This window comes from Pieris brassicae, chromosome 9 (genome assembly GCF_905147105.1).
Source record: "Pieris brassicae chromosome 9, ilPieBrab1.1, whole genome shotgun sequence".
NCBI classification, from domain to species: Eukaryota; Metazoa; Arthropoda; class Insecta; order Lepidoptera; family Pieridae; genus Pieris; species Pieris brassicae.
This window is the reverse complement of record NC_059673.1, coordinates 9,442,276-9,465,847: the sequence shown is the minus strand read 5'-3', so window position 1 is coordinate 9,465,847 and position 23,572 is coordinate 9,442,276. Positions and strand designations below refer to the sequence as shown.

The window sequence follows — 23,572 nt, the reverse complement described above, 5'->3', positions numbered from 1 at the left end:
GTGAAAAGATGGCGAATATATGCTGAGTCACTGCGACTAACATTTTAACATAACGATGCAAATATATATTATTATTGTTATGCCATTTTGATAACAGTCTTCATAAAAGCGACAGAATTACCACCGGAAATAATAAATAAATCACTAGTGTAGGTCACACTCCAAATAGGAATCTATAAATATTTCATTATAACACCGAATAATCTAAGTAAATAATATTTTAATAGTCGTTACGACTCTGGTTAAAGGTCAATTCAAACAAGTTGTGTGAGTAGTGTACCAGTAGAGGATTTATTGATATTTCGAAAATAATGATAAGTCGAGATTAGATATGCATATTACGTATATTTATAATAAGTAAAAATCACCATTACAAACAACAAATGGCTGATTCATTATGATTAGTTAAAATGTTGGTCGGGTAAAACTTATGAAAAAAACATTTAAAAAAAACAAGGAACCGAGCATCTTTTCTCGCATCTTCGCTTAAAGGATCTTTCCTTGGAAGTCACTAAAATGAAGCCCGATGATTATTATACCATTGAGGAACCGCAAGAGGGCCGTTATGATATAATCGTAGAACTAGAGTAAGTCAAAGTCCTTGTACCGGTTATTTGGTAATGCATTTTTAACCTATATCAACAAACACCCTACTAAAAACTGACGAATGCGTGAAAGACTCACTGTTGGTGCAGTCATCGATTCTACTACGAGCAAACTTGTACCTCTTTTGCTGAAATCCATTAATTGGATTAATAACTTGAATAAATCTTGGAGTGTAAAACCGTCTACCCGAGGCTAGCCCAAAGAAACAGATTTTGCTACCGAGCAGCTGCAACAAAGACGCCAGCGATTAAACCAATTGGCCAACGCTGCAGCTGAGTGCTCCACTCGCGATTATTTGAGACCGCACGAGTCGCCATTGAGCTTGGTTTCTTGTTACTCTGACTGCCACGACTGCTATTAGTTCCTCACAGCGCCAAGCTTTTGTCTCTGATTTCAAATATCAACGGTAATAGAGATTACCATTAATAACAAGCGTAAAGATACTTGATTATTATGACCTACTACTTGTCTTTATAATCAAATCAAATTAGTTCAATTTTGTAATATATAAACATTTACATACATGTACAATTAAGGCAATATGAAACTTGAAATCAATAACTAAAACTGCTTACGTTCGCTACGAACAGAATCAATTCATATGTATCAAAGATTCCCGTATTTTTTGCAAATAAAAGTAACTTATTACATATAATTTTAATGGTTGCGTCTAAAAAATTTAATTAGTAAATTAGTCCTTTCTCAATCTAGGTTGGATGAATAATGAGGGCAGGAAAACAGATGAATGAAATAGAGCTACCAGAGAGAACATCTAAAGGTGGAGCCAATACTGTTTTACTGAATGAGAAGCTAGAGCTTAACTATCGTCTAATTAAGGTGTAGACGTTTTTAAGGTGTAACGGATTTTCTAAAAGAAATTGCGTATTCTAAAAGTACTTAAATTAATAATTTAACGTTAGATCGATATGTGCTTAATTCTAGTACTTTGTATTTTGTATCAGTTCGTTGGAGCGTGTTATCGCAAAAAAATCACAGAAGAGTGGCGCTTCGCCTAACATAAAATTCCATCAGGCGAAATGGAATACTTAAGTTTGAACCGCAGCCGAGACCCATAATTTCTTTCGTTTTCAATAACACCCAAACTTTGTCCTTTCATTTTTTACTATCCTGCGTCGACAAAGCCCAACAAAAACACTGCAACTTTCAATTGTTTCCTACGATGTTCTCTTCCGCATTAAAACTGCTTCTTGGACTTATAGCACCTAAAAATAGAGGTTAGGCTTTTATGAAGTCGTCATTTAATTTTGTATTTTTCTATATTGCTGATGCTAATACTACCGATATAGATACGTCCGTAAGTAGGTACTTGTGGTAGATAAGTCCCTGTAATATAATTACTACAGTAAATGAAAATATATTCTTTTATCAATAACACACAAATCAATCATATGTTTATCAGATTAAGGGAAAATTACTGATTAAAATGGCATTTATTTGTGTCTTCTAGACTATACAATATCTCATCTTGAATATACAAATAAATGTAATTTTAAATAACCTAAATGTGATGTTTTGCCTAGTGTTAAACCTAACACTCCTTGTCAATCGAATTCGAAAGAAAAGAAGAAGTAAGAAATTTAGCAAAATATTATATATTTCGTGCTGTTTTTATAAAATAATTATTTTCGCGGCTACTCACTGACAACTAACTAATTGTGATGAATGTCTGTTCATTTATCAATCACAACTTTCTTTATTGTTCAATAGATAGAATACAAACATAAACACACTTTGTTGTTAATTACGAATTCGACAGCCCGGACTCCCAAAAAAAACCAATAATTATATAACTACTTTATTAATTAACTTATAATTAGGTTACAAAAACTACATCCGTTATCGATGCTAGATACGAATATAATGCTAACATATTTTATTGAATTATAATTTATAAAATGCGGTGAATGTTGAAACAGCAGAATGATTCCTCGAAGCCGGCACATTGATCATACACGTGCCGCGACGTCAGCGATCTTCTTTAGGGTACCGTATGTAATTCCTCCATCCTCAGAACAGCAACTATTTGAGCACTTTGAGGGAAAAAGTTGCTGGTACTCCAGGGTTTTCAGAACAATCAGGAACAGCATATATAGGGTTGCTTCTTGGTTCTCCATCTGGTGTAGTAAGGTTCTTTCGTAGGTATCGTCGGAGAATATAGACAAGGAAAATTATAACTATACCAGATACAAGTGCATAGAGAGGCAACGTTGTATGGTATAGTGAAGAATCAAAGCGGGCAAGACGTATGGGATTCTGTAGCATAATTCTATTTTCCAGGTGATGTAATTTATCGAGATTTAAAGAATTTAGAGTAATATGTGGAATCTCATCATTTTGAATTTCAGTGAAATTACTTTGTATCTCGGTAATCTTCAGCGGCTGTCCCTTGACTTCATCTTCACTATTGGTTATCTTAAAGATATCTGTTCGTAGTGAACATTCATGGGGAATGGTTGCTAGGTAGCTGCCAGATAAAGATACATATTCGCGCCGTTCACATCGAAGTTCGACTTTCGTAGGCTTTGGGAAGACAATAGTATAGTGTCTATCATCTAGTTGTTCCATAGCTTGTCTTGTGATGGAGACTTCAGTGGGGCTACATGATTTATCTAAAGATTGATGAATGATGATACTCTGGATACAATCTGCGTGCTCTCGTGGCTGATAATAATTTGAACTTTCCTCACAGAGAAGGTATTCGCCAATCTTCGGGCATTCGGTTTGCAAGTACATGAAAAATTTCCCGTTGGTTGCTATGAAAGGATGTATAGGTATAAAGGTCTGGTGGAATTTATTAGGAACAATGGAAAGCCTAAATAAGTCGTAACTATCTTTAGATATTATAGGAATTCTAAAAATTATAACAATTCTCTTACCTATAAAATAACTACCTGGTTTTATAAGATTATAATATTCTCTCAAATCAATATCTAAAATTTCATTGTTACTATATATTTCTCTTAATCTACTAATCATATATTCTAAGTTATCTATTCTTATCATACTATGATGCGTGCTCGCTGCACGTATAAATCCTAAGATATTCTCTATTCTGATTAACTCTAAATATAAATCATCTGTATTTTCAGTAATAATATCTAATAATTGAGCGAATTTAGCAAACTTAGCTTCCAAAAAATAATGCTTATCCACAACTAATCGCAATGTTTCATTAATTTTAATTTGGTTTTCAGCTAAATTGCTAATAAGTTGCGAATATTGGCTCGTCCAATTTTTTATTAATACTGATATGGTTATTTAACTCCGAAACTAATTTATTTTCATTTGCTTCTAACTATTTGTATTCTTTCTCTCACATTCTCAGTATTCTCACATTCTTGTCTTCTAATTGTATAGCTTTATTAAATCTTTCAGCATCTGCATGATCCAAGTTTCCTGTAAGACCTTTAATTAGTGATCCTAAACCATTAATAAGTCCTCTTTTTACCCTAGAAGGTTCCAAAGTATTTAATTGAGAATCTATTTTTGACAATTTTTTTTTTTTAGTATAAAGATAATCAATCTGAATTTCATATATAGGCAAAGTAGTATTGTCTAGTTGAATTTTAAAATAGTCTAACTGCTTATTTATAGAATTAATACGATTTTCTAGTTCCGAAAGTTCTAAATATTGTATAAAGGTATGATAATGGGATATTAACTTAGCTTGACCAAGTTTAAAAGGTAAAAGTCCAGGTCCATTGTCAAGAGTCTCAAGTTTTATGTCTGCTGCCTTCGTCATTGTCAGTATCAGTATTAGTCGGTACCTGTAACAATTTCGATGACTTTGGTACTCGTTTCAAACGACATTTAGCAACAGGTCCCTTTTTCTTTGAAGTGTAAATGTGTATGGGAAGGTCTGCAAGGACTGTGTCGTGAGTGTATCGCGGTGCTAATTTCTGTCTACTAGCTAGGGGGTTCTTAATAAAAACTTGCTGATCGGGTACATATTCAGTTTCTGGCTCGCGATTTTTATTTCTATTAGTCATTAAATTCGTACGGTCAATATTTGTAGCTTCACTAATTATTTCATATACTGTCTTCATTTGGTCTCTATGCGTTATAATGTACTGTTGCATAAGGTGTTCGGCTAAATTAAGATCTAAAGGGTCTCTAGGATCAAAATGACCTCTAATGATATCGTGTGGTCTACATTTGGTGAAACTATGTACTGAACTGTTATAAGCTAGGATTGCATAAGGTATTTGATTTATTGCAGGCTCGTCTTTATTTTTCAGGTGAAGGATACGAAGGTGTACATTCATTTATGTATTTAGTAATTTCTTCCCTCATTTTAGGCCAGTAATAACGACGTGACAAGGCTAAATAACATTCATTGATGCCTCTATGGTTAGTTTTTCCTTCATGATAGTGTTTAATTATTTCTTGCTGCCGTAAGTACTCCTTAACATCTTCTAGCTCGGTTTTTACTAAAACCAGATGCATAGAATTACATTTAAAGTTATTTTGTAAAATTGGAATTATCGAATACATACCTAATGGTGGAGTTATTTTAATGGCAGTCTTTATTTTAGGATTGATGAATTCTTTTACTGCATTTATAACGTCTTGTTCTAATGAAGATTCTGAAACTTGTATATGTGTACGTGTGTGAGTATCAAAAGGTTTAGTTACATGCGGTCTTCTTTTAATGTCACCTACTATAGTCAAGCAAACCTGTCTATGGAATTTGTTCAGAGGTTCATCTGTGATGGGTATTTCAAGAATAGGATTTTCAGCGGATGTATGTGCTGTTGCAGTAGTAGATCCTGGTGGTTCAGGTCTTACAGACACATCTATACCACATTCTTTGAGAAGTGATTCTATTTCCTCATTATTAATTTGTACACGGGATAAAGCGTCAGCGTTAGTATTAAACTTTCCTTTTTTATAAATCACAGTATAGTCAAATTCACTCAATTTTAGTCGCCATCGTGTCAGTCTCGAGTTCGTTTCCTTCAAATTCATAATCCACTGGAGTGGTTTATGGTCAGTTATAATTTTGAATTTCCTACCAAACAAATAGGGTCTAAAATACTTAGTTGCCCATACTATTGCCAAAAGTTCTTTCTCAATTGTACTGTAATTTGATTCACTATCACTTAATGTTCTAGAAGCATAGCAGATCGGTTTGTCATAGCCTACTGTGCCTTGTGAGAGTACTGCTCCTAAAGCTACGTTGGAGGCGTCTGTTGTCACAATGAACTCTTTATTGAAGTCAGGATATTGTAGTATAGGATCGTTAGTTAATAAGGATTTGCATTTCTCAAAACATTTTATATATTCAGAATCTAAAGTTATTTTGTTAGTCTTTTTAAGACATTTTGTCATTGGTTTCGTCAGTCGTGCAAAATCAGGTATGAATTTCCTATAATAACCTAATAGTCCTAAAAATTGTTTAATTTCTTTTGTTGTTTTAGGTAAAGGATACTTTTCTATGGCTCTAATTTTATCAGGATTCGGTTTAATACTTTCATTACTGATAATATGACCAAGGTAAGCTGTTTCAAGTTTCAAAAATTCAGATTTGTCCATCTGGATCTTGAAATTGGAGTCTCTCAATCTATCAAATACTATTTCTAAATTAATTATGTGTTCTTGCAAAGATGTACTAAAGACTATGATGTCATCAAGATACACTAGACATATCTCATTTTGTAAACCCTTAAGGATGTTATCCATTACACGCTGAAATGTCGAAGGTGAATTCTTAAGTCCCATTGGCATACGTAGAAATTCAAAATGACCGTGTTCTACGTTAAATGCGGTCTTCGATATGTCTTCGGGATTTATTTCGACTTGGTAAAAGCCAGATGCAAGGTCAAGAGTCGTGAAATACTGACATCTACCTAATTTATCTAAAACGTCCGTGATATTTGGTATTGGGTATTTATCGTCAATAGTCTTGTCATTTAACTTTCTAAAGTCCACTACAAGTCGCCATTTCTGTCTACCAGAAGCATCAGCTTTCTTTGGGACTACCCAAATGGGTGAGCTCCAAGCAGAGTCAGAGGGTCGTATGATACCTTGTTCAAGCATTTTACCTATCTGTTCCCTAACTTCTTGACGGTGTACAAAAGGATATCGATAACTTTTGGTGTATACTGGGATTTCGTCATAAGTCCTAATGCTATGTTTGATTTTATTAGTGAAAGTTAGTGGTTCACCTTCAATGTAAAATATGTCAGCGTAGCGCTTGCAAAGAGTTTCTAAATTTACTCGTTCTTCGCTATTCAAATAGTCAGTTCTAAGTCTGTCTAAAACTTGGTTTACTCTGTCTGAGTCTGGTTCACTGTAAGAACTTTCAAAGTTAAATAAGTCAAGTTGTAATGGTCTGTCAATTGGAATAACTGTGTCTCCGTCCGTCATGTTTTCGACTTCTACTATACCAGTCTGATCAGTCACATTAGTAATACATTCATGGATTTACATGGACAATTACTTATTAATTGTTCTGGTATAAATACGTCACCATCGTCATTATGTATCGGAATACCAACTAAACGAGATGATTTTGCTGGTATTATTTGATCTTTGTATTTCTTACATTGATAACGTAATAAAGGAATTTTTGTATTCTCAGTAATTAATACATCATCTCTGAAATCAATTCTACAATTTTCTAACAAATTTAACCCTATTAAACCATCAAAATAATTATGAAATTTATAGATAAATAGTTTAATATTTTTACAATCATTAAATTCAGAAAAACTAGGAATAGATATTGAATGTTCATGAATGCTTGTTACTCTAGAATTAGTTACTTCAAAAGGATTATAAGTTTTCGGAATATTATGAAAATACTTATCCACTGCTTCAGGGCTTATAAATGATTGATTTGCTCCTGTATCAATAAGAAATTTTAATGGTGGATTATTAATTTTAATGTAAGGTAATTCTTTTTTTGACTGTATATTTAACTCTATTCTGGTGCGGATTTTTGTTGGCTCTGTTGAAAATCCTGACCTTTTTTACCATTGGAATGTTTCGGTTGAATATCTCTACTGGTTTTACTAGTACTAGGTATATCATAGCGAACATCCTCTACTGGTGGTAAGTCTCGAAGTTCATAGTACTCATTATAGTCATAGTCACAATTAACGTATTGGTCATTATAGTCATTATAGTCATAATCAGTGTTACAATAATTATAGTCAACATAATTATTATCGTATTCATAGTCATCATAATCATAAAATTCATTAAAATTAATTTCTCTGGACTTAAAGTAATTCGATGGAGGAGGATTGCCAAATTTCTGCCAATCATGACCAGGAATTTTAGGTGGTAATGGTTTTGTCACAAAATGACTCACCCCACTCATAGGCTTAGGGCCAGAATTATTTTGTGAAGGATATCTGTAAGGTATCCTAAAACCACTGTTATGGTTAGGCAACGGTGCTCGGAAAATTTGCTGAGTACGTGTTGGATGCATAGGCATGCGCTGATGATTATTAAATTGAGGATTAAAATTAGGTTTTTGCCAACCTGGTCCTGGTAAAAATTTAGAAGGATTAAAATTATTATTTATAGGAGGAAATCTAGGCTGTGTAAGTTGTTGGTGTGAGTTGTGTGGTGTCAATGATGATGATGGTTTTCTTAGATCTGTTGCTAAATTATTTCGCTGTTGCAAATACATGACATTAAGTTCATCTTGAACAAATTCCAAAGCCTTCTCAACTGTTTCAGGTCTCATACATCTTATACGGGACCCGAGAGGATCTTTTAAACCTCTTACAAATGCTTGTAAAGTTAACTTACGATATAAAACTCTTTTAGCTTCTATAGTTGTCTCTAATGTCTCGTGTAACGATACATAAGACATTATAGTGCTAAAAAGATTTTGGCATTTGTCATAAAATTCCTGCGGAGTCTCGCTAGATTGTGTCGCTAATGCTGAGTCATTGTAAAGAGCGGTCTCATCCCTTTGGTCAGAAAAATTATTAATTAATGTATTCCTAATTCCTAACCAATTTTTAGGAATTCCGTTTGAGTTTATTGTACGAGCTGCTGGACCAGTAATTTTGTTTAAGATGCCATTGATAACACATAAATTCGATAATTCATATCCTAACTCATCTTTCACGCATTGAATTACGATCTGATCACAAATTCTAATAAATCTAGGAAGAATATGTGGGTTCCCATCAAATTCAGGAACTGGGCGAAGGGCCTTATACACTGTATCAGGATCCATTTTATATTTTAAATTACTTAAATTTAACTTTAAACTTTGAGGGCAATTCAAGCTCTCAGGAAAACTATTTAAACCTACTGAAGGGCGATTCGAGCCTTCACTTAATTGACGATTCAAGTCTTCACTTAATTGACGATTCAAGTCTACTAAACTACCCCTACGAATTTTATGCCTGGAGGACACAAGACTATTTTTCATAGGATGGAAAATTGTGACGAGGAGAAAGCAACACTGATGGAAAAATAATTCAATGTACTCACATAACTCGTCGACTTCCCTGGTTTTCTTTGAGTTGCACTGAAGTTTGAGTACGCCCCGGCTGCTTCTTAGAGATCTTTGATGCTTCGGTGAACGCTTGAGAGCGACAGCTAGAACGACCGCGCGCGGTGTCGAATCTAGACCCCGGATCTTCTTTATAACGATCGTAGTAGCCCCGAAACTATCCTACCGACTGCGCCAATTACGAATTCGACAGCCCGGACTCCCAAAAAAAACCAATAATTATATAACTACTTTATTAATTAACTTATAATTAGGTTACAAAAACTACATCCGTTATCGATGCTAGATACGAATATAATGCTAACATATTTTATTGAATTATAATTTATAAAATGCGGTGAATGTTAAAACAGCAGAATGATTCCTCGAAGCCGGCACATTGATCATACACGTGCCGCGACGTCAGCGATCTTCTTTAGGGTACCGTATATAATTATATAATAATAATATACACACACATATATATAATAATAATATAGCCTTTTATACAGATCGACATAAACATAGATCATTATATTAATCTTGATATTAGAAGGTTAAAAAAGACTCTTCTAATATTTGAAGCTTGCTTTATTTCTGCAGATCTATTTGCTAGTCTGAAAAAGCCTCCTCCAACATTTGTTGCCTTGAGTTTTGTCTTTCATCACCAGCTTATCGTATCGGATGTACGCAATATTTTTTTTTATTTCTTCCTGCTGTTTGACTTTTAGCTCTTTCCTGATATTGATAACATCTTTAGGGTAGTCTTCTATGATATAGATGTTATCAGAAAGGTTCTTGTTACGAGAGTAGCGCTTGCCTGCGCCAGGCAAGGGTGAGTGTGAGTACTATAGGTCGTGTTTTATTGATGACCTTTTTTCCGACACAACTTATTTTCCAATTTTCAGTTCCAATTCTAATGTCATTAATTCCGTTATTAAAGAAAGAAATAAGTAATTTCTTTAAAAGAAACTGACGGAGCGTGAGTATGTTCAAATTCCGTGGATTTACGATATGAGTTTCAGCTTTAACACTTCTACTGCTTTATTACGTACCTCTTCGCCTCACTTTTCTACTTTTAAATTAGATTGAATCCATATTTATATTTTTAAAACGCCCACAAACAAGGCCTAACTTGAGTTCTGACCGTGCCAACCCTCAAATCCAAAGATATACATAGTACAATTGTGTACCAAGTTTTACTGCAAGTGGTCTTGTTAATTTAATTAAAAGAATGTATGTAAATTGAATTCTGGACCAAAGGTCTGACGAATGTATAATATGAGATTTCTCTTTAAATTAAAGAATTCACAACTTAGATCGACTTAAATACTTAAATTGCGTGTCCGTGTAACAGATGGCGACCAGGACACACATATTCTGATTGTGCTTTAGAATAAAGTTTGGATGTAGTTGTTCTAGTTCCGTTTAGTTTTGCGAGAATAGGTGCGTACCTCGTAGATAGTAGATGTTATTTAAATTATGTAACTTAACAAATATCTCAAAATCAAAATACGTTTATTCAGTTTAGATTATTACGCATCTAAATGTGCATGCTTATGAATGTTAAAAACGTTTACAAAATTTCCGAAAACGCAAGACTACGTCTCAAAGGGCACATGTTAAGATATATCTAACATTTTTCTCTTTTGATGACATGTAGGTGATAAACAAACCTAGATCTAATATAAATGATACCAATGAAATTATGATTGGAGTTCTATTCGAGTAGGTGAATTTTTTTACCGAGCGGTGACCGAGTGAGTTCCCCGTTAAAACGTCGCATGGGGTGAGATGATACTCTTTGACAATATGCTGCAAATTTTGACTATTATCTTACTCAAGTTGCGGATTAATCATGAAATATAACAATACGTTTTTCTATTTCTATTAAGTAAATAAATATATTGAGATGTGCCTCGCTCAGAATACGACGCGAAGCGCGAGTGAATCGAAAAACAAGACAAACAGATTGCGGCATTGTTTCGCCATAAACCCTTCAGGAGCAAAGAAACTAAAAGTTGTCATCTGTCAGGACATAATTGATTCACTCGCTTGATATCGAAATGCTAATTAAAGTTTGCGGACTTTTATTAAACTTTATTGTAAATTATTTAGGTGAAAAAAGTAGTTTATAGGATAGTGCGAGTTTAATAACTATTGTTATGGGTGTTTTTTATAAGAAAGGTAAGTTTTTGATTTATTAGATGCTTAATGTAATTTGCTAATTAAATTAAATAAAATGCACGAATAAGTGTGATTGAAGATGAGACATCGAGACCGAGAACTTAAAATAAGCCGAGTGATTATTATATTAGTAATCTTTAAAACAACTCATTAATACTATAATATTATTATAGACTTGTTTTGTTGATTATTTTGCCACTAATCCCATGACAACTCTAAGATAGACGAAAGGTAAAGGGTTTAATTCAATATAAAGTCACAATGTTTCCTTTTACACATTTTCCAAGTGCAAAAGCACAAAGGAATTCACGGCTTTCTGTCAGACAAGACGCATTTACTGCGTCGATTGGCATAATTAATATTTATCTTAAGTGACCTTCGCTATATTTTAATGTATAAGTTTAATATACAATGGTAGTTAGCTGTACTATAGATGCGAAGGGTAAACCTCTTAAAGGATTACATTACCATAATTTCTTCCCCAGTAATTTTGCGCACACGCCCCTATTTACATAAAAAATATTTTAATGCGCAAAAAAGATCTATTACTTCTTCTACATTGTTATTATAACTATGTATGCTGTATGTAAACATCAAATATTTCATATGTTAAATTTCATTTTTGTTTTATAACTAATTTACTATAGATAAAAACTTCGTTATTTACTTAGAATCTAAAAGTTATTATATTAGGCCTTAAATCCGGTCGTAAACTCCTTATAATCCATGTTTACTCGAGTAAAAGAACAAAATGACACTTTACTACCTTGACAGGGTTATAATTTGGTTCCAGGTTGAGAATCAGGGTGGAAGGGGCGTGGTGCGGCCGACGTTAACGTTCGCGCGAGATTTACTCCAGCGACACGCTGCCATCGCATTATACTAACTGGCATCTACTGTTTGTTGCTTGCGGATAAAGCGTTTGAATATCTGTACATTTTGGAGTGCGTGAGGCAACCTTATGCAAATCAATTAAAGAAGTATTTGCTAGATTATGTATTTAAGACAACTGTTTTCGTTAAGTCTCCACAATACACTACACATATGTCGCAAACTTAATAAGAATGTGTATTTCATAAAATTTCAAACAAAGGAAAGACGGCGTAAGGCTTAACTTCAACTTCGCAATTCAGCCACTTGCCGGTCCCAATGGACAGTAATGAAACATTCGGAACTTCCCGAAGGTAGCAATGATGTATATACAATTACCTAGGGACCTGGATGGGGAACTATGGTCTCCTTTGCGATTTATGGACTTATGGCCGGGTTCGTAAGAAAAAATATACACGAGTGTTTAAATATTCGGTATATCCATGGTTGTTATTTAAATGTATTATTCGGTATCATTATAAACTAACAGCTATGGCGCTCATTCGGATCCCACTCTGAGATGCTAAATTTGTATGTAAACTAGAAGGTGGGAATATCTAAGGCGAGCTACTTAACAAGTTGGAAGCAGAAAGGCTTAGAGCTTTGCAAAGTGTGGGAAACAACAAGAATGTCGATAACTTTCGTCGTGTTTCGAGGATTCTCTGCGTAAAGACACTAAGCGTTAAGTTGCGAACATATCAGTAAAAGCGAAATTAAAAGTTGCGTAGTACAAAACACAAAACGGAGTTAAACAAATTGAAAGATCCCAGAGTATTATTAATAATATACGACGAAGAATTTATGTGATGATAGCAGAACGTTGATTAAGAAGAATGCAAACTTTGCCCTTATATCAATATTTTTCTCTAAGAAAATTACACATTTTAAGATTCAGAAAACAATAATCTCTATGTAAATCACGTTTCAGGCAAACTGCCTTAAAAGGAAACTCTAAATTAAAACGCTGTGTAAGCGCTACATGAAGTTCTACGACAATTGTTCCGACGCCTCCCCTCCCCCCGCTCTGGCCATGCTAGAGAGAGATTGAAATCGAACAAGTATTTATTCAGTGTACATTCCATTTACAGACGACGACGAGAGAATTACTTTACAACCAATTTAATTAATTTAACTATTCCTCACGCTTTGATATATCAATGTAATCAATTACTGCTCAGTGCAACTGTATCAAGCTATTGAAGTGTTTTTAAAGATATGTCTAAAGTACGCCATTAATATGGTTTTAAGAAGGCGTAGATAACAAGTTCACAAGACGAAGGAAGACGAGGCAGGCTGTAAAACGTGCTCGAGGACGAGGTCGTTGTGTTGTGAGCACATTAAACACGATCCGCTCTGCATTGTTCCCGCCAGGGCTTTTAGCGTTTAAAAACTTTCGCAAATGTAATTCAAGCGAAAAATAGCGGTTTCCCGATGCAATCACCACGTTATTTTAAATTTTGCTTAAACGATGTTTCTCGACACAATGAGAGCCGAGTTAAAATACGGCTTATGATTGTTGAAGCTGGCTAAATCTCATTCGCTTGTTTGTCGAGCACTCGTCCGCTGAAGCGATCAAAAATAACGGCGAGCGAGTGCGGCGCCGAGCGCTATTGTAGCACTCAATGAGTGAAATGAAAAAGCTGCATAAACGCACCACTCGCTTTACCGCGCTTGTGTTTCATTCTGTTAATATGAGAGCGATCAACGCCACTCACGACTTACACTGCCGCACCGTGCTTTCTTTTCATACCTAGATTATCATTTGTAAATATACCTCAGCCGCTGTGCAGATCAACTAACTTATATTCAAAACGCCAGTTAACACTAATTACGCCTAAATATAAAGTACTTGTTTTATTTTTAGATGTACTTAGCGTCGTAAAAGTAGCAGCCAGCAGTATTAGCAGAGTGAGGGCCACTCGACTCGCCTGCGAGACAATGCTCATTCAGGCCACTGAGCTGAAAACTGAAGAGAATAAGTGAAACTTCGTTACTTCTTCCTTGCTCACCCCAAAAGATATTTTTCGAACAAAAGACAACTTTATGTTTAGCCTATCCACACATTAATATTATTAGTTATACACAGATAGTTTTTTTTTTTATAAATTATAATCATACCACTTACGTTTTGCATTATCCATGGATGTTTCGTGGTATCTTTACCGTTTTTTTCTTTTTGCTTTTATGAAGTGTCCACTACTTCTGCTATCTCAATGCGGTATTATTTTACAGACAAAGCAAATGATCCTACTTCCGCACAGAGTAGCGAGTGAAGCCTTTTTTAGAATCGAAGCGTCATAAACATAAAGAATTCTTTGTGTCTGTATAATGTTTGAATGAGCTGCAGACTCCTATGAATAATTCAATTACCAAGCATCTTGTCAGTTTCTTTACATGGAAACTGGCAACAGCTCACGTCAGTGCAACTGCTAAGCGAGTGATGGACACATCGCGCTTGGACGATAATATGAAAGATAAATGACAGATACTACGCTCTGAAGCTCCACAATAATGTCTAGAACTTGCTTTGCATGATCGAGGACCGTCGTCGGCTTTCATGTAATCATCATCAAATCATTGGAAATGTAATATAATATTACAAGGCAGTGCGAATAGCCTGTCACCCAATTAGCCGACAACGAGCAATTTTGTTCGCCATTGCCTATAAAAAAAGAAACCTGGGATCGTGTTAATTGACACGTAATTACATGAATTGTAATATTTACATAAAACTTTATGATTGAATGATTTCATACTGTGTTATGTGAAAAATAAAAAAGTAAAATAAGTTCTTGGAAAAAAATGCACCAGTTTTCTCTACAAAATTTATAATATTACAAGTTTTTAAAAGTATTTTTATTCATTAAACACGAAACTAAGACATTCAACGTTAAAATAAAATATCAATGCCGCCACAACTTTTTCGGTCTGGGCCACAGACTGAATATGTTTCATGATCTGGTCAATCTAATAGACAAGTTGGTCATCAGCCTACCGTGCCTGACACACGTCGACTTTTTGGATAACCGTTTTTTTTATTATTTTGTAAATTTAACTTCGAAATGTATCAAGACAAATTGATTTTTTAACGAAACGTAAAATTATTTTATTCAATTTTTATATTTTAATCAATTTTATTTAAAAAAATACGATTCCTGGGATGCTTAAAATAATGGACACTAATGTTATCACTTACGTTTCACATAATAAAAAACATATGCTGATTAACTGAGAACTATTATTGCCAAATGAAATGTCAATCTCTCTATAGAGCATTAATTATAATGAAATGCCATTATAATTAATGCTCTATAGAGGGCATGCGTTAGCTTTACTCTCGTGGCGTAGCTCTGACGATTTAGATTTTAGGTAAGCGCCACGCTTGTAAAGGTAAACCGTAAGGTATATCTAAAGTGACAAAGGTAATACCTGTCTTTATCCAAGTTTATATAATCTTTAAAAATATATAATCATAAATACAGCCCTAACTCATTCTACCGACTATATATTATAAATAAATTGGTATTTAAATTACTCAATTAATAAAAGTTAAGATTATTTTTTATTAAATTCATTACTTCGAAAGTAAGAAGTTCAAGTAGAAAGTAGAAAAACGAAAAGTACATACGATAGAAGAGACATAAATATGTATGTCTGTTTGTCTGACCCAATCCTAGATTTTCTTTGAGAAATTTCATGCAGGTAACAAAATAACACGATAATAATAACAGATAATTAAAATATCACGCTAATTAACGTTACGAGACAATTCCAACATTAATTAATTTAAGTTTGACGGATGTTCCATGAGCTCGTATAAAAATAGCTTTATATTTATATGCTTATTGTTACTAATTTTGAGTGCAGGGAGCGCGCGAATATAAACTCTTATTCAGTTAGAACTTATTTACCTTGTGTATGAAATTAAAGGGTTTATTAATATAATATCAGCTCAGTAGGTATTATAGTAGTGAATTTTTTTTCACTATACCTCTATTGGTGACAATTGCTATGCAATCATATCAGGCACATTGTAATTTATACAACGAATTTTTTCGATATCGATTCCCAATCGTTTTTTTTTCAAATACGAGTATATATAACGTAGACACAACAAGAATTTGACGTGAAAAAGTGATAAGATGTCTATCTCCCGTCCCTCGTTGTGTTTTTCTAAAGACAACGAGGGACGTGAATGAGGTCTCTGTGTGTGTGTTTGATGTTATGTAAACGTGTCTCTGAAGTATAACGTAATGTCAAATGTTAAATGGAGTCAATTATGGGTAGTCACGGCGCGAATGTTGTGTCCTCCTGAACCATGAACCAAAAATACTAAATAAATAGTTTTCCTTTAAAATATTTAGTCTAAAGTCGGAGGCCCTTTAACAAGAATATTCACCCTATAACAAGAATTATTCACCTCATCGAGTGTTTCGTGGTATGACTTCACTTTTCTTTTCTTCAATTTGAAACCAAGTTCATATCACAAGGCTAAATAAATGCTTAGAGAAACGGATTTTAATTACAGAAAATATTATATATAAAATTTAATAACCGACTTGGTGTAAAGTGTATACGTGACTTGCGACAAATCTTGCATTAGCAACTTAATTTAAAATTTGTATATTCGCCTGTTACTTTGCCGTGGTGGCGCAGCGTTCTCGTCGTGGTGCTCAAAAACCTCTACCATATTTTTAATCCTTTTTTAATTTTGTTTTGGTATTTTTTAAATTTTTAATAAAATGCCTCTGGCTCTAATTCATTAAATGCACATCTTGTCTTACGGTGTTCCATTTCTTCTACGCTGTTCTATCTAAATCTAAGTTAAAAAAAATCTTCCGATGAATAAGAATAAGAGTAGAATAATCTTAATTTAAAAAAGTACTCCATGGTAACTCATCATTCAAAAAAATCAAACACACCACTACACACACTACTTGTCGAGCGAGTTTACTTATCTCGCCGAAGTTCAGTAAAATCGCGTACAAATTATTTGAAGAAGTCTATTAAGTATGAGGGTGTGCCATTATTTAGGCAATTACCGTCTAAAATTCGTAATATTAGCGAGTTTAACTAAGTCAAAAAGGCATTAAAGATACAGTGTACCTTGTTTGTATATATTAAGTTTCTCAAATAAATAAAATACTTTTTTGTAATGAGCAATAAAGTTCTTTAAACACTATATTTCGTTTACTTATCAATAGCAAAGTAAGTATCCAAGGTTTGTGATCAAGACCAGGGGTTTCCATGCTACTGGTACACGTAAATTATGTAATAAAGTATCAATGTTGTGTATATGTTTTGTGTTTCCTATGTGGGGACTGGCAACACTGCGCGGGAGACGCTAGTTTTTACCGAGCTTCGTCGCCGGCAGGTCGTACGATCGTACCTACGCCACGTATCGCGACACAAGCTACCGGTAGACTGTTTAAACGATACATTGTATTAATTTATTTAGAGTAAATATACATGTGTGTTTAAGTATATGGGGTTTCATTTCCACCAACCCTACACCCCCATATATTGGTGACACCGACGTGATAGACAATCAAGACGCGCATGACGCTCCCGTGATCAATAGCGTCAGTGTTAAAGTGCCGCCATTTTGGCCCGACGAACCTGTGCTATGGTTCGCACAGATCGAAAGCCAGTTTACGTTGGCGAATATCACGGCGGACACTACTAAGTATAACTATGTAGTGTCAAATTTGGATTACAAGTATGTTTCGGAAATTAAAGACATAATAAAAAACCCGCCCACTACGGACAAGTATATATCTTTGAAGACCGAATTAATATCGAGATTGTCATCATCCCAAGAACAACGGGTGCGACAACTTTTAACACACGAAGACATTGGAGACCGGAAGCCATCCCAATTTTTAAGACACTTACAAAATCTCGTAGGTCCAGAAATTCCAGATGACTTCATTAGGTCCATATGGTCGAGCCGATTACCAACAAATATTCAAGTCATAATTGCGTCACAACCAAAGAGCTCGCTAGACTCCTTGGCGTCGCTAGCGGACGCAGTTACTGACGTCATGTGTCAACCACAAATTAACCACGTGGCGTCCCCGCACAACGAGATAAAAGAACTAAGGAATTGCGTTGCCGAGCTAACCAAGCAAGTCGCAGCCCTTTCTACATCTACATCTCGGCGTCCACGCTCGCGATCGGGACAGCGTGCATACGAGTCGCGACGCCGATCACACAGCCATGGACGTTCACGAGATGTTTCAACGAGTGGCGTGTGTTGGTATCACCGCACATTCAAAGAAAACGCGACAAAGTGTCGTGCGCCATGTTCATATAAGGGAAACGACAACAGCAGTCATTAATGGCGACGAACAATGGCTGCCACAACCACGTGCGTCGTATTTTTGTTGTAGATAAAAACACAAGACTGGATTTTTTAATAGACACTGGTTCGGATTTGTGTGTGTATCCTTGTAAATATGTAAATAATAAGCAGTTAAAAAACTGTGAGTACAAACTTTATGCAGCCAATGGCTCAGTGATTAATACGTATGGAACAATCAATTTAAATTTAAACCTCGGTTTACGCAGAGACTTTCATTGGCGTTTTGTAATAGCAGATGTGACGAAACCTATAATAGGGATAGACTTTTTAGCTTATTATAATCTATTAGTTGATGTGCGTAATCACAAGCTAGTGGATGTAACAACAACTCTTAAAGCAAGTGCTAAGCCAGCTTCAGCTACTGTATACCAAATCAAAACTGTTTCAGGCACCTCACGTTATCACATTCTTCTCACTGAGTTTCCGGAGGTTACGAAACCATCGGGTGAGCCAGAGGTACGTGAGATCAAACACAAGACGCTACACTACATACGGACTACGCCTGGTCCACCTGTGTTTAGCCGACCGCGCAGATTGGCACCGGATCGACTCCGCAGAGCGAAGCGTGAGTTCGAAGACATGGTAAGAACAGGTATTGCACGCCGTTCAGATAGCCCGTGGGCAGCGCCGCTACAGTTGGTGCCTAAGAAAGATGGCACAGACCGCCCATGCGGTGATTATAGAGGTATAAACAGCCGTACAATACCTGATCGATATCCGGTTCGCCACATCGCCGATTTTTCACATAATTTAAATAATTGCATAGTGTTTAGCAAAATTGATTTGGTGCGCGCATACAATTTAATACCTGTCAATCCCAGTGACATACCTAAGACTGCGATTACAACACCGTTCGGTTTATTCAAATTTCCTTACATGGGATTTGGTCTGCGGAATGGCGCCCAGTCATTTCAAAGATTCATGGACGAAATATTAAGAGATCTGGATTTTGCTTTTCCTTATATTGATGATGTTCTCATTGCCTCACGTAGCCATGATGAGCATGAGATACACCTACGTCAAGTACTTGGACGTCTACGAGATCACGGAGCTGTTTTGAACACTTCTAAGAGCATATTCGGTGTTTCAGAGATCGAGTTTCTTGGATATCTTATCACTGCAGAAGGCACACTTCCTACTCCAGAGAAAGTCATCGCAATCCAGAACTTTACGCAGCCGAAGAATTTAAGAGAACTCAGACGATTCCTTGGCATGATAAACTTTTACAGACGTTATTTACCAAATGCTGCTCAGATGCAAGCACCACTCCATGATCTTCTTTCTGGTAATGACAATAAAGCAACGACGCCCATATGTTGGACGCATGAGCTCGAGGAGGCCTTCAAGTTGTGCAAAGAGAACCTTGTGGGTGCCACTCTCCTAGCTCACCCAAATCCAACGGCGAATTTAATGTTAGTAACAGATGCATCGGATATAGCGATAGGTGCAGTACTACAACAAAAGATTAATGACGTATGTCAACCGCTTGCATTCTTTTCGAAAAAGTTAACATCAGCTCAGCGGAAATATAGCCCATTTGACAGAGAATTGCTTGCAATCTACGAGGCAGTGAAATACTTCCGGTTTATGGTCGAGTTAAGACCTTTCACGATTTGGACCGACCATAAACCTATTGTCGCAGGATTTCGCAAGGCATCGGACAAATGTTCGCCACGGCAATTCCGGTATTATGATTTTGTCTCGCAATTTACGACTGACGTGAGACATATCTCCGGTGATGATAATGTCGTAGCGGACGCACTGTCAAGAATCGAAGCTATATCGGACATAGACTTAGACCAGCTGGCTGCAGCACAAGATAGAGACGCGGAATTGAACGATATATTAAACAGTAATTCTTCGTTAAATTTAAAGAAAATTTACATCTCTAATTCCAGCAAAGTGTACTGCGACATCTCCAGCCCTTCGCCACGTCTGTACCTCACACCTGATTTTCGGAAACAAGCGTTCAACTCCATCCACGGGTTGAGTCATCCTGGTGCTAAGCCTACGATTCGACTTATGACAGAGAGGTATGTTTGGCCGAATATAAAAAAAGATTGTAGGGCATGGACGAAAGCCTGTATAGCGTGCCAACGCTCAAAAGTTGGAAGACATACTCGAGCCCCTATACACGTTTTTTCACAACCATCTTCACGTTTCGCCCATGTTCATGTAGATCTTATTGGACCGCTGACTATTTCACACGGCTACCGTTATTGCTTAACTGCTGTCGACCGATTCACGAGATGGCCTGAAGTTATTCCGTTAACAGATATAACGGCTGAAAGTGTGGCTTATGGTTTTGTTAACGAGTGGATCGCACGATTTGGTTGTCCGCTTAAAATTACAACTGATAGAGGAAGGCAGTTCGAATCGCATCTCTTTAAAGAACTTGCAAGGCTTACTGGTTCCGAGCATATCTCAACTACTGCATATCATCCTAGCTAGCTATAGCATAGCTAACGGCCTGGTGGAGAGATTCCATCGACAATTAAAAGCGGCTATAATGTGTCATGATAACGAGAATTGGCATGAGGTGCTTTCTTTAGTTCTTTTAGGCATACGTAGCGCATGGAAGGAGGATATATCGTCCAGCTCTGCTGAGCTGTTATACGGTGAAGGTCTTAGATTACCTGGAGACTTATTCATATCGTCGGGTACTGAAATCACCGACCACAGTGATTTCTTGTCGCGTCTACGGCAGCATATCAGCCAGTTAAAGCCAACGCCTGTTATGCGACATGGTAAGGCCAAAACATTCGTGCATAAGGATCTAAAACAGGCAACGTCGGTATTCTTAAGGCAGGATGCCGTACGTAAATCTTTAAAACCACCATACTCTGGTCCGTACAAAGTCCTTGACCGGACAGACAAGACCATGAGAATAGAAATGGACGGCAAGACAACAACGGTGTCTATAGATCGAGTGAAACCGGCACACATATTGACTGAGGAGGAGCCTATCAATATCACCATTGCAGTTCCCAGTATGCCCCCTGCGAAGAAGCCTGATTATGTAACTCGTTCAGGCAGAAGAGTTCGATTTCCGCGCCACTTGTACGACCTATAGGTCTCCGGGGGGGCTGATGTGGGGACTGGCAACACTGCGCGGGAGACGCTAGTTTTTACCGAGCTTCGTCGCCGGCAGGTCGTACGATCGTACCTACGCCACGTATCGCGACACAAGCTACCGGTAGACTGTTTAAACGATACATTGTATTAATTTATTTAGAGTAAATATACATGTGTGTTTAAGTATATGGGGTTTCATTTCCACCAACCCTACACCCCCATATATTGGTGACACCGACGTGATAGACAATCAAGACGCGCATGACGCTCCCGTGATCAATAGCGTCAGTGTTAAAGTGCCGCCATTTTGGCCCGACGAACCTGTGCTATGGTTCGCACAGATCGAAAGCCAGTTTACGTTGGCGAATATCACGGCGGACACTACTAAGTATAACTATGTAGTGTCAAATTTGGATTACAAGTATGTTTCGGAAATTAAAGACATAATAAAAAACCCGCCCACTACGGACAAGTATATATCTTTGAAGACCGAATTAATATCGAGATTGTCATCATCCCAAGAACAACGGGTGCGACAACTTTTAACACACGAAGACATTGGAGACCGGAAGCCATCCCAATTTTTAAGACACTTACAAAATCTCGTAGGTCCAGAAATTCCAGATGACTTCATTAGGTCCATATGGTCGAGCCGATTACCAACAAATATTCAAGTCATAATTGCGTCACAACCAAAGAGCTCGCTAGACTCCTTGGCGTCGCTAGCGGACGCAGTTACTGACGTCATGTGTCAACCACAAATTAACCACGTGGCGTCCCCGCACAACGAGATAAAAGAACTAAGGAATTGCGTTGCCGAGCTAACCAAGCAAGTCGCAGCCCTTTCTACATCTACATCTCGGCGTCCACGCTCGCGATCGGGACAGCGTGCATACGAGTCGCGACGCCGATCACACAGCCATGGACGTTCACGAGATGTTTCAACGAGTGGCGTGTGTTGGTATCACCGCACATTCAAAGAAAACGCGACAAAGTGTCGTGCGCCATGTTCATATAAGGGAAACGACAACAGCAGTCATTAATGGCGACGAACAATGGCTGCCACAACCACGTGCGTCGTATTTTTGTTGTAGATAAAAACACAAGACTGGATTTTTTAATAGACACTGGTTCGGATTTGTGTGTGTATCCTTGTAAATATGTAAATAATAAGCAGTTAAAAAACTGTGAGTACAAACTTTATGCAGCCAATGGCTCAGTGATTAATACGTATGGAACAATCAATTTAAATTTAAACCTCGGTTTACGCAGAGACTTTCATTGGCGTTTTGTAATAGCAGATGTGACGAAACCTATAATAGGGATAGACTTTTTAGCTTATTATAATCTATTAGTTGATGTGCGTAATCACAAGCTAGTGGATGTAACAACAACTCTTAAAGCAAGTGCTAAGCCAGCTTCAGCTACTGTATACCAAATCAAAACTGTTTCAGGCACCTCACGTTATCACATTCTTCTCACTGAGTTTCCGGAGGTTACGAAACCATCGGGTGAGCCAGAGGTACGTGAGATCAAACACAAGACGCTACACTACATACGGACTACGCCTGGTCCACCTGTGTTTAGCCGACCGCGCAGATTGGCACCGGATCGACTCCGCAGAGCGAAGCGTGAGTTCGAAGACATGGTAAGAACAGGTATTGCACGCCGTTCAGATAGCCCGTGGGCAGCGCCGCTACAGTTGGTGCCTAAGAAAGATGGCACAGACCGCCCATGCGGTGATTATAGAGGTATAAACAGCCGTACAATACCTGATCGATATCCGGTTCGCCACATCGCCGATTTTTCACATAATTTAAATAATTGCATAGTGTTTAGCAAAATTGATTTGGTGCGCGCATACAATTTAATACCTGTCAATCCCAGTGACATACCTAAGACTGCGATTACAACACCGTTCGGTTTATTCAAATTTCCTTACATGGGATTTGGTCTGCGGAATGGCGCCCAGTCATTTCAAAGATTCA

The 23,572-nt window shown here is 36.7% G+C and overlaps 1 protein-coding gene across 3 annotated transcripts in view; it reads right to left on the bottom strand.

The window, feature by feature from the left end:
* Nucleotides 1–23,572, bottom strand: part of LOC123714657 (zwei Ig domain protein zig-8-like) — a 157,764-nt gene that overhangs the window by 3,573 nt on the left and 130,619 nt on the right. The window lies entirely within an intron of this gene.